Source organism: Oncorhynchus gorbuscha, unplaced genomic scaffold (genome assembly GCF_021184085.1).
Source record: "Oncorhynchus gorbuscha isolate QuinsamMale2020 ecotype Even-year unplaced genomic scaffold, OgorEven_v1.0 Un_scaffold_838, whole genome shotgun sequence".
Classification (NCBI taxonomy): Eukaryota; Metazoa; Chordata; class Actinopteri; order Salmoniformes; family Salmonidae; genus Oncorhynchus; species Oncorhynchus gorbuscha.
Genome location: NW_025745833.1, coordinates 50,032 through 62,908, shown reverse-complemented (window position 1 = coordinate 62,908; position 12,877 = coordinate 50,032). Strand labels below are relative to the sequence as shown.

The 12,877-nt window shown below is 45.0% G+C and overlaps 1 pseudogene; it reads left to right on the top strand.

Moving 5' to 3' along the window:
* The window catches only part of LOC124020494, a 72,643-nt pseudogene extending 63,328 nt beyond the window's left edge, over positions 1-9,315 (top strand).
* The last annotated feature ends 3,562 nt before the right edge of the window (positions 9,316-12,877 follow it).

Sequence of the window (12,877 nt, the reverse complement as noted above, 5' to 3'; positions counted from 1 at the left end):
GCGCTCCGCACCGCTAAAGATAACTCTCTCTCCTCTGCTCTCATCCTTCTAGACCTATCGGCTGCCTTCGATACTGTGAACCATCAGATCCTCCTCTCCACTCTCTCCGAGTTGGGCATCTCCGGCGCGGCCCACGCTTGGATTGCGTCCTACCTGACAGGTCGCTCCTACCAGGTGGCGTGGCGAGAATCTGTCTCCTCACCACGCGCTCTCACCACTGGTGTCCCCCAGGGCTCTGTTCTAGGCCCTCTCCTATTCTCGCTATACACCAAGTCACTTGGCTCTGTCATAACCTCACATGGTCTCTCCTATCATTGCTATGCTGACGACACACAATTAATCTTCTCCTTTCCCCCTTCTGATGACCAGGTGGCGAATCGCATCTCTGCATGTCTGGCAGACATATCAGTGTGGATGACGGATCACCACCTCAAGCTGAACTTCGGCAAGACGGAGCTGCTCTTCCTCCCGGGAAGGACTGCCCGTTCCATGATCTCGCCATCACGGTTGACAACTCCATTGTGTCCTCCTCCCAGAGCGCTAAGAACCTTGGCGTGATCCTAGACAACACCCTGTCGTTCTCAACTAACATCAAGGCGGTGGCCCGTTCCTGTAGGTTCATGCTCTACAACATCCGCAGAGTACGACCCTGCCTCACACAGGAAGCGGCGCAGGTCCTAATCCAGGCACTTGTCATCTCCCGTCTGGATTACTGCAACTCGCTGTTTGCTGGGCTCCCTGCCTGTGCCATTAAACCCCTACAACTCATCCAGAATGCCGCAGCCCGTCTAGTGTTCAACCTTCCCAAGTTCTCTCACGTCACCCCACTCCTCCGCTCTCTCCACTGGCTTCCAGTTGAAGCTCGCATCCGCTACAAGACCATGGTGCTTGCCTACGGAGCTGTGAGGGGAACGGCACCTCAGTACCTCCAGGCTCTGATCAGGCCCTACACCCAAATAAGGGCACTGCGTTCATCCACCTCTGGCCTGCTCGCCTCCCTACCACTGAGGAAGTACAGTTCCCGCTCAGCCCAGTCAAAACTGTTCGCTGCTCTGGCTCCCCAATGGTGGAACAAACTCCCTCACGACGCCAGGACAGCGGAGTCAATCACCACCTTCCGGAGACACCTGAAACCCCACCTCTTTAAGGAATACTTAGGATAGGATAAAGTAATCCTTCTCACCCCCCCTTAAAATATTTAGATGCACTATTGTAAAGTGGCTGTTCCACTGGATGTCATAAGGTGAATGCACCAATTTGTAAGTCGCTCTGGATAAGAGCGTCTGCTAAATGACTTAAATGTAAATGTAAACTAAAATAGAACTTGATTCTATTTGTGACAATTGACACGCTGCCAGTCCCGCCTCTCCAATCTCCAGCATATACCCACGTGGGTGATGAATTGAGGTCCACACTCCAGTCCAGTTGTTGGTGGTAATGCACCTTACAGTTGCATGCCAACCACCATATAAAGTCCAAAGAAGAAGAAGCCTGATGGAGAGATTACGAACTCGGTTCACACTTTTATCTGTGGCTTAATTGTCGGAGTAGAAGACCTTGTGCATTTCAGGTAAAATAAAAAACAAAATGGACAAAATAGCGAACAACAGCAAGCTAGCTAGCTAAATTGCCATAAATGTTTAATGCTTTTCGACCAGTTGTTTTGATATTTCATCCTGCGTGGACTGATTGCGTCTGGTGTGGGTGGACAAAATCAACATGCGCTTGAGCGGTGTGGTCAGTACGTAAGACACTTAATGTTGGCACGTAAGACACTTAATGCCAACGTTAAAGCATCCTGAGACATTCATGTGTGGGGTTGCTTCTCAGCCAAGGGAGAGGGCTCACACAATTTTGCATAAGAACACAGCCATGAATAAAGAATGGTACCAATACATCCTCCGAGAGCAACTTCTCCCAACCATCCAGGAACAGTTTGGTGACAAACAATGCCTATTCCAGCATGATGGAGCACCTTGCCATAAGGCAAAATTGATAACCAAGTGGCTCGGGGAATAAAACATTGATATTTTGGGTCCATGGCCAGGAAACTCCCCAGATCTTAATCCCATTGAGAACTTGTGGTCAATCCTCAAGAGACGGGTGGACAAACTAAAACCCACAAATTCTGACGAACTCCAAGCATTGATTATGCAAGAATGGGCTGCCATCAGTCAGGATGTGGCCCAGAAGTTAATTGACAGCATGCCAGGGCAGATTGCAGAGGTCTTAAAAAATAAGGGTCAACACTGCAAATATTGACTCTATTAAAGCCTTTGACACTTATGAAATGCTTGTAATTATACTTCAGTATTCCGTAGTAACATCGTACAAAAATATATCTAAAGACACTAAAGCAGCAATCTTTGTGAAAATGTATATTTGTGTCATTCTCAAAACTTTTGGCCACGACTGTACATTAGACATAATGTAAAAAAACAAACTGATATACATATCCATGCTGTCAGGACTTGAAGGGTCGTATGCAGGAAGTCATGACCCAGGAAGTATCCGATGTGTTCAGTGACACCACCACCCCCATTAAACTACTGGCTGTGTCTGCGACTGCCCCCCCAGAGGCCCCACACAGAGAAGAGGTACTGTCTGTGTGTATGTCTATATATGTATATTTCCTTTCTGCAACGTTGTGTTGCGTTACGGTCAGTGTTTGTAGAGGCTAATTTGTGTGTGTTGCAGGTGTTTGATGAGCGTGCTGGTAACTTTGAGGCCCATGCGGGTCGCCTGGGCGCAACAGCGGAGAAGGGAGCGGCCGTGGGATCAGCTAATAAAAACACAGTTGAGGGAATACAGGCTACCGTTAAACACACCAGAGAACTCACTCCACAGGTACGTGTGTGTGTGTCCACAGACTTAGTTTTTAGATAGACACAACAATGATGTTGATTATGAGTGTGTGTTCAGGTGACCTCCGCAGCTCGTATCCTGTTGAAGAATCCAGGTAACCAGGCGGCCTACGAACACTTTGACACCATGAAGAACCAGTGGATCGACAATGTAGAGAAACTCACTGGTAACACACACACACACTCGCATGCATGCATATGCAAACACACACACACACACACACACACACACACACACACACACACACACACACACACACACACACACACACACACACACACACACACACACACACACACACACACACACACACACACACACACACACACACACACACACACACACCCAAAGATTTCTGAAGGCTGTATACTGTATGTTTCACTCTTCCTCATGTCTCTTTGTGTGTCTGTGTGCTTGCATGCGTGTGTGTGCAGGTCTGGTGGATGAAGCCATAGACACCAAGTCTCTGCTGGATGCGTCTGAGGAGGCGATAAAGAAGGACATCGATAAGTGTCGTGTCGCCATAGCGAATGTACAGCCACAGATGCTAGTTGCCGGGGCGACCAGCATAGCTCGGCGAGCCAATCGCGTACTTCTGGTAGCGAAGAGAGAGGTGGAGAACTCAGAGGACCCATGGTTCAGAGAAGCAGTGAAACGTGCATCAGATATACTTAGCCACACTATATCACCTATGGTTATAGACGCTAAGGCTGTGGCCGGAAATATACAGTACCCAGGTACTTACACGTACGCACACATATATGCCTTGTTTCTGCCACTTGTATGTACAGAATTTGACTGTATTTCATGCCCATACTCTCCCACTCAGCCCTTCAGAAGGCCTTTTTAGATTCTTGCCTCAGAATTCTGGCTGCGGTTGGGAAGGTCAGAGAAGCCTTCAGCCTCCCGGAACCAGACTTCCCCCTCCACCCCCAGACCTAGACAAGCTACACGTGAGTACACACACACACACACACACACACACACACACACACACACACACACACACACACACACACACACACACACACACACACACACACACACACACACACACACACACACACACACACACACACACACACACACACACACACACACACACACACACAGTGTTACACAAACTCTTGAACTGTTTCAGCGTCAGGCATTGTTAATTACAACAAGAAAAACAATGCTATCTGGGGCTTAGAGGGGGCCTACATCTCTCCGTCCGTCCAACCGTCTTTCTGACCGTCCGTCTGTTTGTCTGTCCCCTCCAGGTGAGTGATCAGGAGCAGGCCCCGCCTAAGCCCCCCTACCAGAGAGAGAGGTGCCCCCACCCCGCCCCCACCTCCAGAGGAGAAAGAGAGAGACAAAGATGAAGACTTTCCAGAGCAGAAGGCAGGAGAGCTGCTCAGTGAGCCCATGATGGTGGCTGCTAGGCAACTACACGATGAGGCACGCAAGTGGTCCAGCAAGGTCAGCACAAACACACACACACTATACATACACTGCTCTGGTGTTAGGGTGCTAGCCATTAGCTTTAGTGCAGCTGTAAGTATGTGCTAGTGTGTATGTGTGTTAGAGCAGGTGTTCATGCATTTCTCAGACAGGAGTAGACCTACTGTATACGGTTTAGCTGTGCTAGTAGCCCTACCAGTGGTATTACTGTGGTAATGCAGGCTTAGTTCCAGTGGTAATGTAATCTATTGGGTGTAGTGCAGAGTTTTACTTCAGCTACTGTATTAATATCTACAGAGGAAGGATTGGTTATGACAAATAGGAGAGTTATGGAGGGGTTATGGTTATGATATAGGAGACATGTGGAGTGGTTGGGTATGACAGATGCGGTTCTCTGATGTCCTGTGTGTCTCTACTCTGAGTTGTGCAATAAAGGGATTTGTCCAACACAACTGTGTTGGTGAAATATGAAGATCTGGAAGCTGATTCCAATTTCAGACGAAAACTGGAAACTGTCATCTGAGAAAGGTGTCTGTTGCAAAATTCCCTTAACTTTACTAAAAATTAAAAAAATTCTCAGATTTTCCAGAAATTGTAGGATTCCGTATTTCTTGCTTATTCCTTTCTGATTCCGGGAATCTTCCAACCAGGATTTCCGGAAAACCTGGGAATTTTGGGAAAGTTACGGGAATGGTTTAACCCTAAACCATAGGACTAGAACAGAACAGTCTTACATTGTATGGACAAAAACACAATTCTCTCTCTGTCAGAGTCAGTATGGGTATGGTTTCTGTCTGCTACACAACATTGAAACAATTATAGAATAATTTTGTACCTGTATCTAAATGAACACTGTAGCCCAGGCTGACTCCCTCTCCCCCTACCACAGCTCTCCTCATTGCTACCTGCCTAGCCCAACTCCTCCTTCCCCTCCTCTCTCCTCCCTGATAGAACTGTCTGCCTCTTCTCCTCTCTTCTTTCCGTTCTCCCCCAGTGGTAGTATCGCTTTTTCCCCTCCATTCTCTCATTCCTCTTCCTCCCGACTGTAGACTTCCTCTTGTCCTTCTCTCCATTCAGTGCCTGTCATACTAACGCTCTACTTTCTACATGCTGCCTCCCATCTTATCACTCTCCTCGTCCCTCCGCCTCTCTCCTCACCCCTATCCCTCCTACTCCACTCCCCTCCTCTCCTCACCCACCCCCAGCCTGAGGAAGAGGAGGGTGTAGAGGTAGATGATGAAGACGAGTTTACTGACGGTGAGGATGACTATGAGCCAGAGCTGTTAATGATGCCGTCTAATGGCAATGCAGTAAATCAACCCATCCTAGCCGCCGCACAATCGCTTCATCAGGAGGCGCGCAAGTGGTCCAGCAAGGTACTGGCCACTGCATTCCCTCTGCATCCTGCTGTTGAAAAAGTAACTTACTGTTACTATGGGAACAAGTAATTTACTGTTACTATGGGAACTTGTAATTTACTAGGATTGCGTTTTCAGAAAGGTGTAGACTACGTCCTGACTGCATCCCATCTGCACCGCTACTATGGAAACTCTCGGCTCTGCATCCTGCTGTAACCATGGGGACATCCAATCAGCTATGGCTGCTGCATTACTCCTGGACACTTAGTTGACACACAGTTGTGTTTACATTGCGTTGTTGGGGTTAAGGTTGCCCGTGAGGATTGTTGTTGGAATGGCACCTTTGTTGCACCTGCTGGATAAACTGATACTGGCTTCTCAAGTCCCTCCCTTGGGTAACTAAGTGGTTTAGAGGAGGAGCCAGACGCTCTGACTCTGCCTTTGTCCAAACTGTGAAGCCAAGGATGACAGTTTCTCAATACTTTCTGGGTGACGTAGTGTTCCTAGCTGCCTGCTGTTGGTAGGATGACACTTCCTGCTTTGCCTGATAATAAATATTAACCTCCACCTGACCATCATCACATGGTATAAGCTATCAGCGATGTATGTGAGTGTGTGTGAACGTGCATGCCTGAGTGTTGTAAAACATTCTAAATCAAGCTCAAGAAAACTAACTTTTGGACTACACATTTTCATTACGCATGATCGTCAACCATTGAAGATCAATGTCTGAGAACATACATGTATGAAAGACTAACACAGAGGCATGGAGATGTGGACCGTGAAACACGTCAGATGCGTTCAGGAGTACCCCACCCATCCACAATACTAACTCCCTCTTTCCCATTGTCCCTCCCCCCAATCTCCCCCATCACACCCTTCACCTTTTTCCCTTCCCCCCCTTCCTCCACAGGGAAATGACATCATTGCGGCGGCCAAGAGGATGGCGTTGCTGATGGCTGAGATGTCTCGGTTGGTACGTGGCGGCAGCGGTAATAAGCGGGCTATGATCCAGTGTGCTAAAGACATTGCCAAAGCCTCGGATGAGGTCACCCGGTTGGCCAAAGAGGTGGCCAAGCAGTGTACTGACCGACGCATCAGAACCAACCTGCTGCAGGTACTCAAGCACGCACATACAAACACGCACCTGCACGCACACTCACTCAGGGGGTATACTGTAACATGCTGTTTGTATCCAGGTGTGTGAGCGTATCCCCACCATCAGTACTCAGCTGAAGATCCTGTCAACAGTCAAAGCCACCATGCTGGGACGAACCAACATCAGCGAGGAGGAGTCTGAACAAGTGAGAGAGAAAATTAAGAAAAAAAATCCTCAGCAAATCTACACACAATACCTCATACCGACAAAACGAAAACAGGTTTTTCAATTTAAAAAGAAAATATATTAAAAGTAAAAAAACAGAAATACCTTATTTACATAAGTATTCAGACAGCTTGCTATGAAACTTGAAATTGAGCCCAGGTGCATCCTGTTTCCATTGATCATCGTTTGATGTTTCTACAACTTAATTGAAGTCCACCTGTGGAATATTCAATTGATTGGATATGATTTGGAAAGGCACACACTCTGTCTATACAAGGTTCCACAGTTGGCAGTGCATGTCAGAGCAAAAACTAAGCCATGAAGGAATTGTCCGTAGAGGCAAGACAGGATTGTGTCGAGGCACAGATCTGGGGAAGAGTACCAACAAATGTATGCAGCCTCGAAGGTCCCCAAAAACACAATGCCCTCCATCATTCTTAAATGGAAGAAGTTTGGAACCACAAAGACTCTTCCTTGAGCTGGCCACCCCGCCAAACTGAGCAATCGGGGGAGCAATCGGGGGAGAAGGACCTTAGTCAAGGAAGTGACCAAGAACCCGACTCTGACAGAGCTCTAGAGTTCCTCTGTGGAGATGGGAGAACCTTCCAGAAGGACAACTATCTCTGGAGCACTCCACCAATCAGGCCGGAAGCCACGCCTCAGTAAAAGGCAAATGACAGCCCGCTTGGAGTTTGCCAAATGGAACCTAAAGACTCTCAGACCATGAGAAACAAGATTATCTGGTCTGATGTAACCAAGATTCAACTCTTTGGCCTGAGTGCCAAGCATTATGTCTGGAGGAAACCGGGCACCATCCCTACGGTGAAGCATGGTGGTGGCAGCATCATGCTGTGGGGATGTTTTTCAGCAGCAGGGACTGGGAGATCCTTGATGAAAACCTGCTCCAGAGCGTTCATGATGTCAGACTGGGGAGGAAAGTTCACCTTCCAAAAGGAACACGAGACAATGTAGGACTGGCTTTGGGACAAGTCCCTGAATGTCCTTGAGTGGCCCAGCCAGAGCCCGGACTTGAACACCGATTGAACATCTGCAGAGATCTCCCCAAATACATACTCAAGACTCGAGGCTGTATTTGCTGCTTCAACAAAGTATTGAGTAAAGGGTCTGAATACTTATATAAATGTGATATATATATATATAAAAATGAGCAAAAATGTCTAAAAACCTATTTTTGTTATGTAATTATGGGGTATTGTGTGTAGAGGATAAAAACAATTTAATTGATATTAGAATAAGGCTGTAACCTAACAAATTGTGGAAAAAGTCAAGGGTCTGAATACTTTCTGAAGGCACTATATATTTTCAAACCTGTTTCAACTCCCTTGCTCCCCCAATGGCCACAGTGTTTAACCTCTCTCTCACTCTCTCCCTCCAACATCCAGGCTACAGAGATGCTGGTCCATAATGCCCAGAACCTGATGCTGTCAGTCAAGGAGACCGTGAGAGAGGCCGAGGCTGCTTCAATCAAGATCCGCACCGATGCAGGCTTCACCCTGCGCTGGGTCCGCAAGACCCCCTGGTACCAGTAACACACACTGGTGCCAACACACACATACAAACAAACAGGTGTAGTTTTACGGCATACTCTGTATGTGTAGTTAGTAGAGTACACTTAACGACATCCCTGTTGAAATAAGTTTGAGTTGTTAGCTCCAAAGTTCAATTTATCCGTTACCATGTTATTATGTAGGACAACAGCTTCAATATATATTTTTTGTATGTTGGGTTTCAAGAGTTTTTTTAGCATGAAGAGTTTTTATATTTTCTAAACATGGTGACTTCTTTTTTTACCTGTCCCATTCTAAATGAATGTCACCGGCCCACTTCAACCACTGGTACACAATGAATGGGTTCTAAATGCCACCCTATTCCCTATATGTCGCACTACTTTTGACTACAGCCCTATGGGTCCTAATCAAAAGTAGAGCACTACATAGGGAATAGCATGTGACATACAGTGACAGCTTTGTTTGTATGATGTTAATATGATATGAAGTGAGTGATATGCTATTTATTGACTTCTGGAAGCTGTCAGGCTGGCGTGTTGGTTGGTGCTCAAGAGATGCTTCCTGTGTTTTTACTGAATTTTATTTGACATGTCACAAACATCACCAAAGACTTTGTTTTACACCACTGTATATGAACATACACTATACACTACCGTTGGAAAGTTTGGAGTCACTTAGAAATTTTGCCAATTAAAATAACACGAAATTGATCAGAGATACAATGTAGACATTGTTAATGTTTTAAATGACTATTGTAGCTAAAAAACGGCAGATGTTTTTAATGGAATATCTACATAGGCGTACAGAGGCCCATTATCAGAAACCATCACTCCTGTGTTCCAATGGCACATTGTTAGCTAATCCACGTTTATATTAAAAAAAATGCTAATTGATTATTAGAAAACCCTTTTGCAATTATGTAAGCACAGCTGAAAACGGTTGTGCTGATTTAAAGAAGCAATGAAACTGGCCTTCATTAGACTAATTGAGTATCTGGAGCATCAGCATGTGTGAGTTTGATTACAGGCTCAAAATGGCTAGAAACAAAACTTTCTTCTGAAACTCGTCAGTCTTATTCCTTAAGGCCAGACTTAAGGCCAGTTTTATTGCTTTCCTAATCAGGACAACAGTTTTCAGCTGTGCTAACATAATTGCAAAAGGGTTTTCTAATGATCAATTAGGCTTTTAGCTAACACAACGTGCCATTGGAACACCGGAGTGATGGTTGCTGATAATGGGCCTCTGAACGCCTTTGTAGATATTCCACAAAAAAATCTGCCGCTACAATAGTCGTTTACAACGTGTCTAAACTGTATTTCTGATCTATTTGATGTTATTTTAAATGGACAAAAAATGTGCTTTTCTTTCAAAAACGAGGACATTTCTAAGTGACTCCAAACTTTTGAACAATAGTGTTTATACAAAAGTATGTGGACACCCCTTCAAATTAGTGGGTTTGGTTATTTCAGCCACACCCGTTGCTGGCAGGTGTATAAAATCGAGCACACAATCACGCAATCTCCAGAGACAAACAATGGCAGTAGAATGGCCTTACTGAAGAGATCAGTGATTTTCAACGTGGCACCGTCATAGGATGCCACCTTTCCAACAAGTCAGTTCATCAAATTTTTGCCCTGCTAGAGCTGCCACGGTCAACAGTAAGTGCTGCTATTGTGAAGTGGAAACGTATAGGAGCAACAAAGGCTCAATGGTAGGCCACACAAGCTCACAGCACGGTAACACAGAGTGCAGAGGCACGTAAAAATTGTGTGTCCTTGGTTGCAACACTCACTACCGAGTTCTAAACTTCCTCTGGAAGCATTGTCAGCACAAGAACTGTTCGTCGGGAGCTTCATGAAATGGGTTTCCATGGCCGAGCAGCACAAGCCTAAGATCTGTAGCTCAGTTGGTAGAGCATGGCGCTTGTAACGCCAGGGTAGTGGGTTCGATCCCCGGGACCACCCATACGTAGAATGTATGCACACATGACTGTAAGTCGCTTTGGATAAAAGCGTCTGCTAAATGGCATATATTACAATATTATTACAATATTATCACCATGTGCAATGCCAAGTGTCGGCTGGAGTGGTGTAAAGCTTTCCGCCATTTGACTCTGGAGCAGTGGAAACGCGTTCTCTGGAGTGATGAATCACGCTTCACCATCTGGCAGTCTTGATGGCCGAATCTGGGTTTGCTGTTTCCCAAGAAAGAGCTACATGCCCCAATGCATAGTATCAACTGTAAATATTGGTGGAGGAGTAATAATGGTCTGGGGAAGTTTCGGGCTAGGCCCCTTAATTCCAGTGAAGGGAAGTCTTAACGCTACAGTATTCAATGACATTCTAGACGATTCTGTGCTTCCAACTGTGTGGCAACAGTTTGTAGAAGGCCCTTTCCTGTTTCAGCATGACAATGCTCCCATGCACAAAGCAAGGTCTATACAGAAATGGTTTGTCGAGATCGGTGTGGAAGAACTTGACCCCATCGGACACCTTTGGCATGAATTGGAACGCCAACTGCGAGCCAGGCCTAATCACCCAACATCAGTGCCCGACCTCAATCATGCATGCTCTTGCGGCTGAATGGAAGCAAGTCCCCGCAGCAATGTTCCAACATCTAGAGGAAATCCTTCCCAGAAGAGTGGTGGCTGTTATAGCATCAAAGGAGGGACCAACTCCATTTTAATGCCCATGATTTTGGAATGAGATTTTTGATGAGCAGGTGTCCATATACTTTTGGTCATGTAGTGTATGATAGGACTTTTGACAACCTTAAAAGCACAATTAATGCAGATGTAAAGATCAAGTTAGAAAACACTGAATGTACTCAAGTTTATTAGAACCTTGTTTTCTGGAGTTCAAAAAGACAATTAAATAAGATTGTTTTGCAGTGTGATTGTGACAGATTAGATTATTATTTTCTGTATGTTCCATGTAACAGTTGAACTGTTAGTTTGGTACTTTTTCATGAGTGAACAGTAAAGCTAATCTTTACAGTTACACAGCCCGTCCACCTGCTCTATCAGTGTGAATGTGTTTGTCTGTGATATATGTTTATGTGTGTGCGCATGCAAGCATTGGTATTAAGCTGTAATGGTTAAGGCCGGTAAAGGACCACAGTACTGCTTAGGGTAAAGCAGCCTACAAGCTGGGTTTAAGGCTGTCAATACTATGGTTTATGCTGGTACAGTACAGGTGGCAGTTCTAAAAATGTATAATTTTATTTTTAGCCAGCTAACTTTCCAAAATTGCTTGAAATAACTTAATGTTTTTGAGAAATGCGACAGTTTATTAAAGTTTGGTGGCTAACTTGATAGTCCCGATATCTGGAATACCCCACGTTAACAAGCTTTATTTATGTTATTATGGTTACATATTGAGCATGTAGTCACTGAGCCCCCTGTCCATGTATAGGTGTGTTGTGTGCACAGGGTTAGGGTGTGTATTCTGTGAATGTATGTATAAAACACTATCAGACAGCCTGCCAACACATACATTGTATTGTGCCTTGGAATAATAAAGAAAACAACATTCAAATATATTTTGTCTTTCATTTATATATTACATCTACAGTGCCTCCAGAAAGTATTCACATCCCTTGACTTTTCCCTCATTGTTGTTACAGCCTGAATTTAAAATGGCTAAAATACATTTTGTCACTGGCCTAGACACAATACTGCATAATGTCAAAATGGAATTAGAGTGAGATCAAGTACTCCAGTACTTTGGATTTGAAATTATACAATGACTAAGGAGGTTAAGGTGCAGACCCTTTAATTTAAGGGTATTTCCATCCATATCAGATAAACCGCTTACAAAATATAGCACTTCTGTACATTGTCCCCTAATTTTAGGGGACCAAAAGTATTGGAACAAATTAAATTATGTATTACAGTAGTAAAAAGTTAAGTATACTGAAAAAAATATAAATGCAACATGTAGTGAAATTTTCCATACACACAAAAAGCTGTGTGCGCAAATTCGTTTATTTCCCTGTTAGTGAGCATTTCACCTTAGCCAGGATAATCCATCCACCTGACAGGTGTGGCATATCAAGAAACTGATTAAACAGCATGATCATTACACAGGTGCACCTTGTGCTGGGGGACAATAAAAGGACACTAAAATGTGCCATTCATCCACTGCAATCACCTCGTTTCAGCATAATAATGCAATGCCCCATGTAGCAAGGATCTGTACACAATTCCTGGAATCTGAAAATCCCAGTCCCAGTTCTTCCATGGCCTGCACACTCACTAGACATGTCACCCATTGAGCATGTTTGAGATGCTCTGGATTGACGTGTAAGACAGTGTGTGCCAGTCCAGCCAATATCCAGCAACTTCGCACAGCCATTGA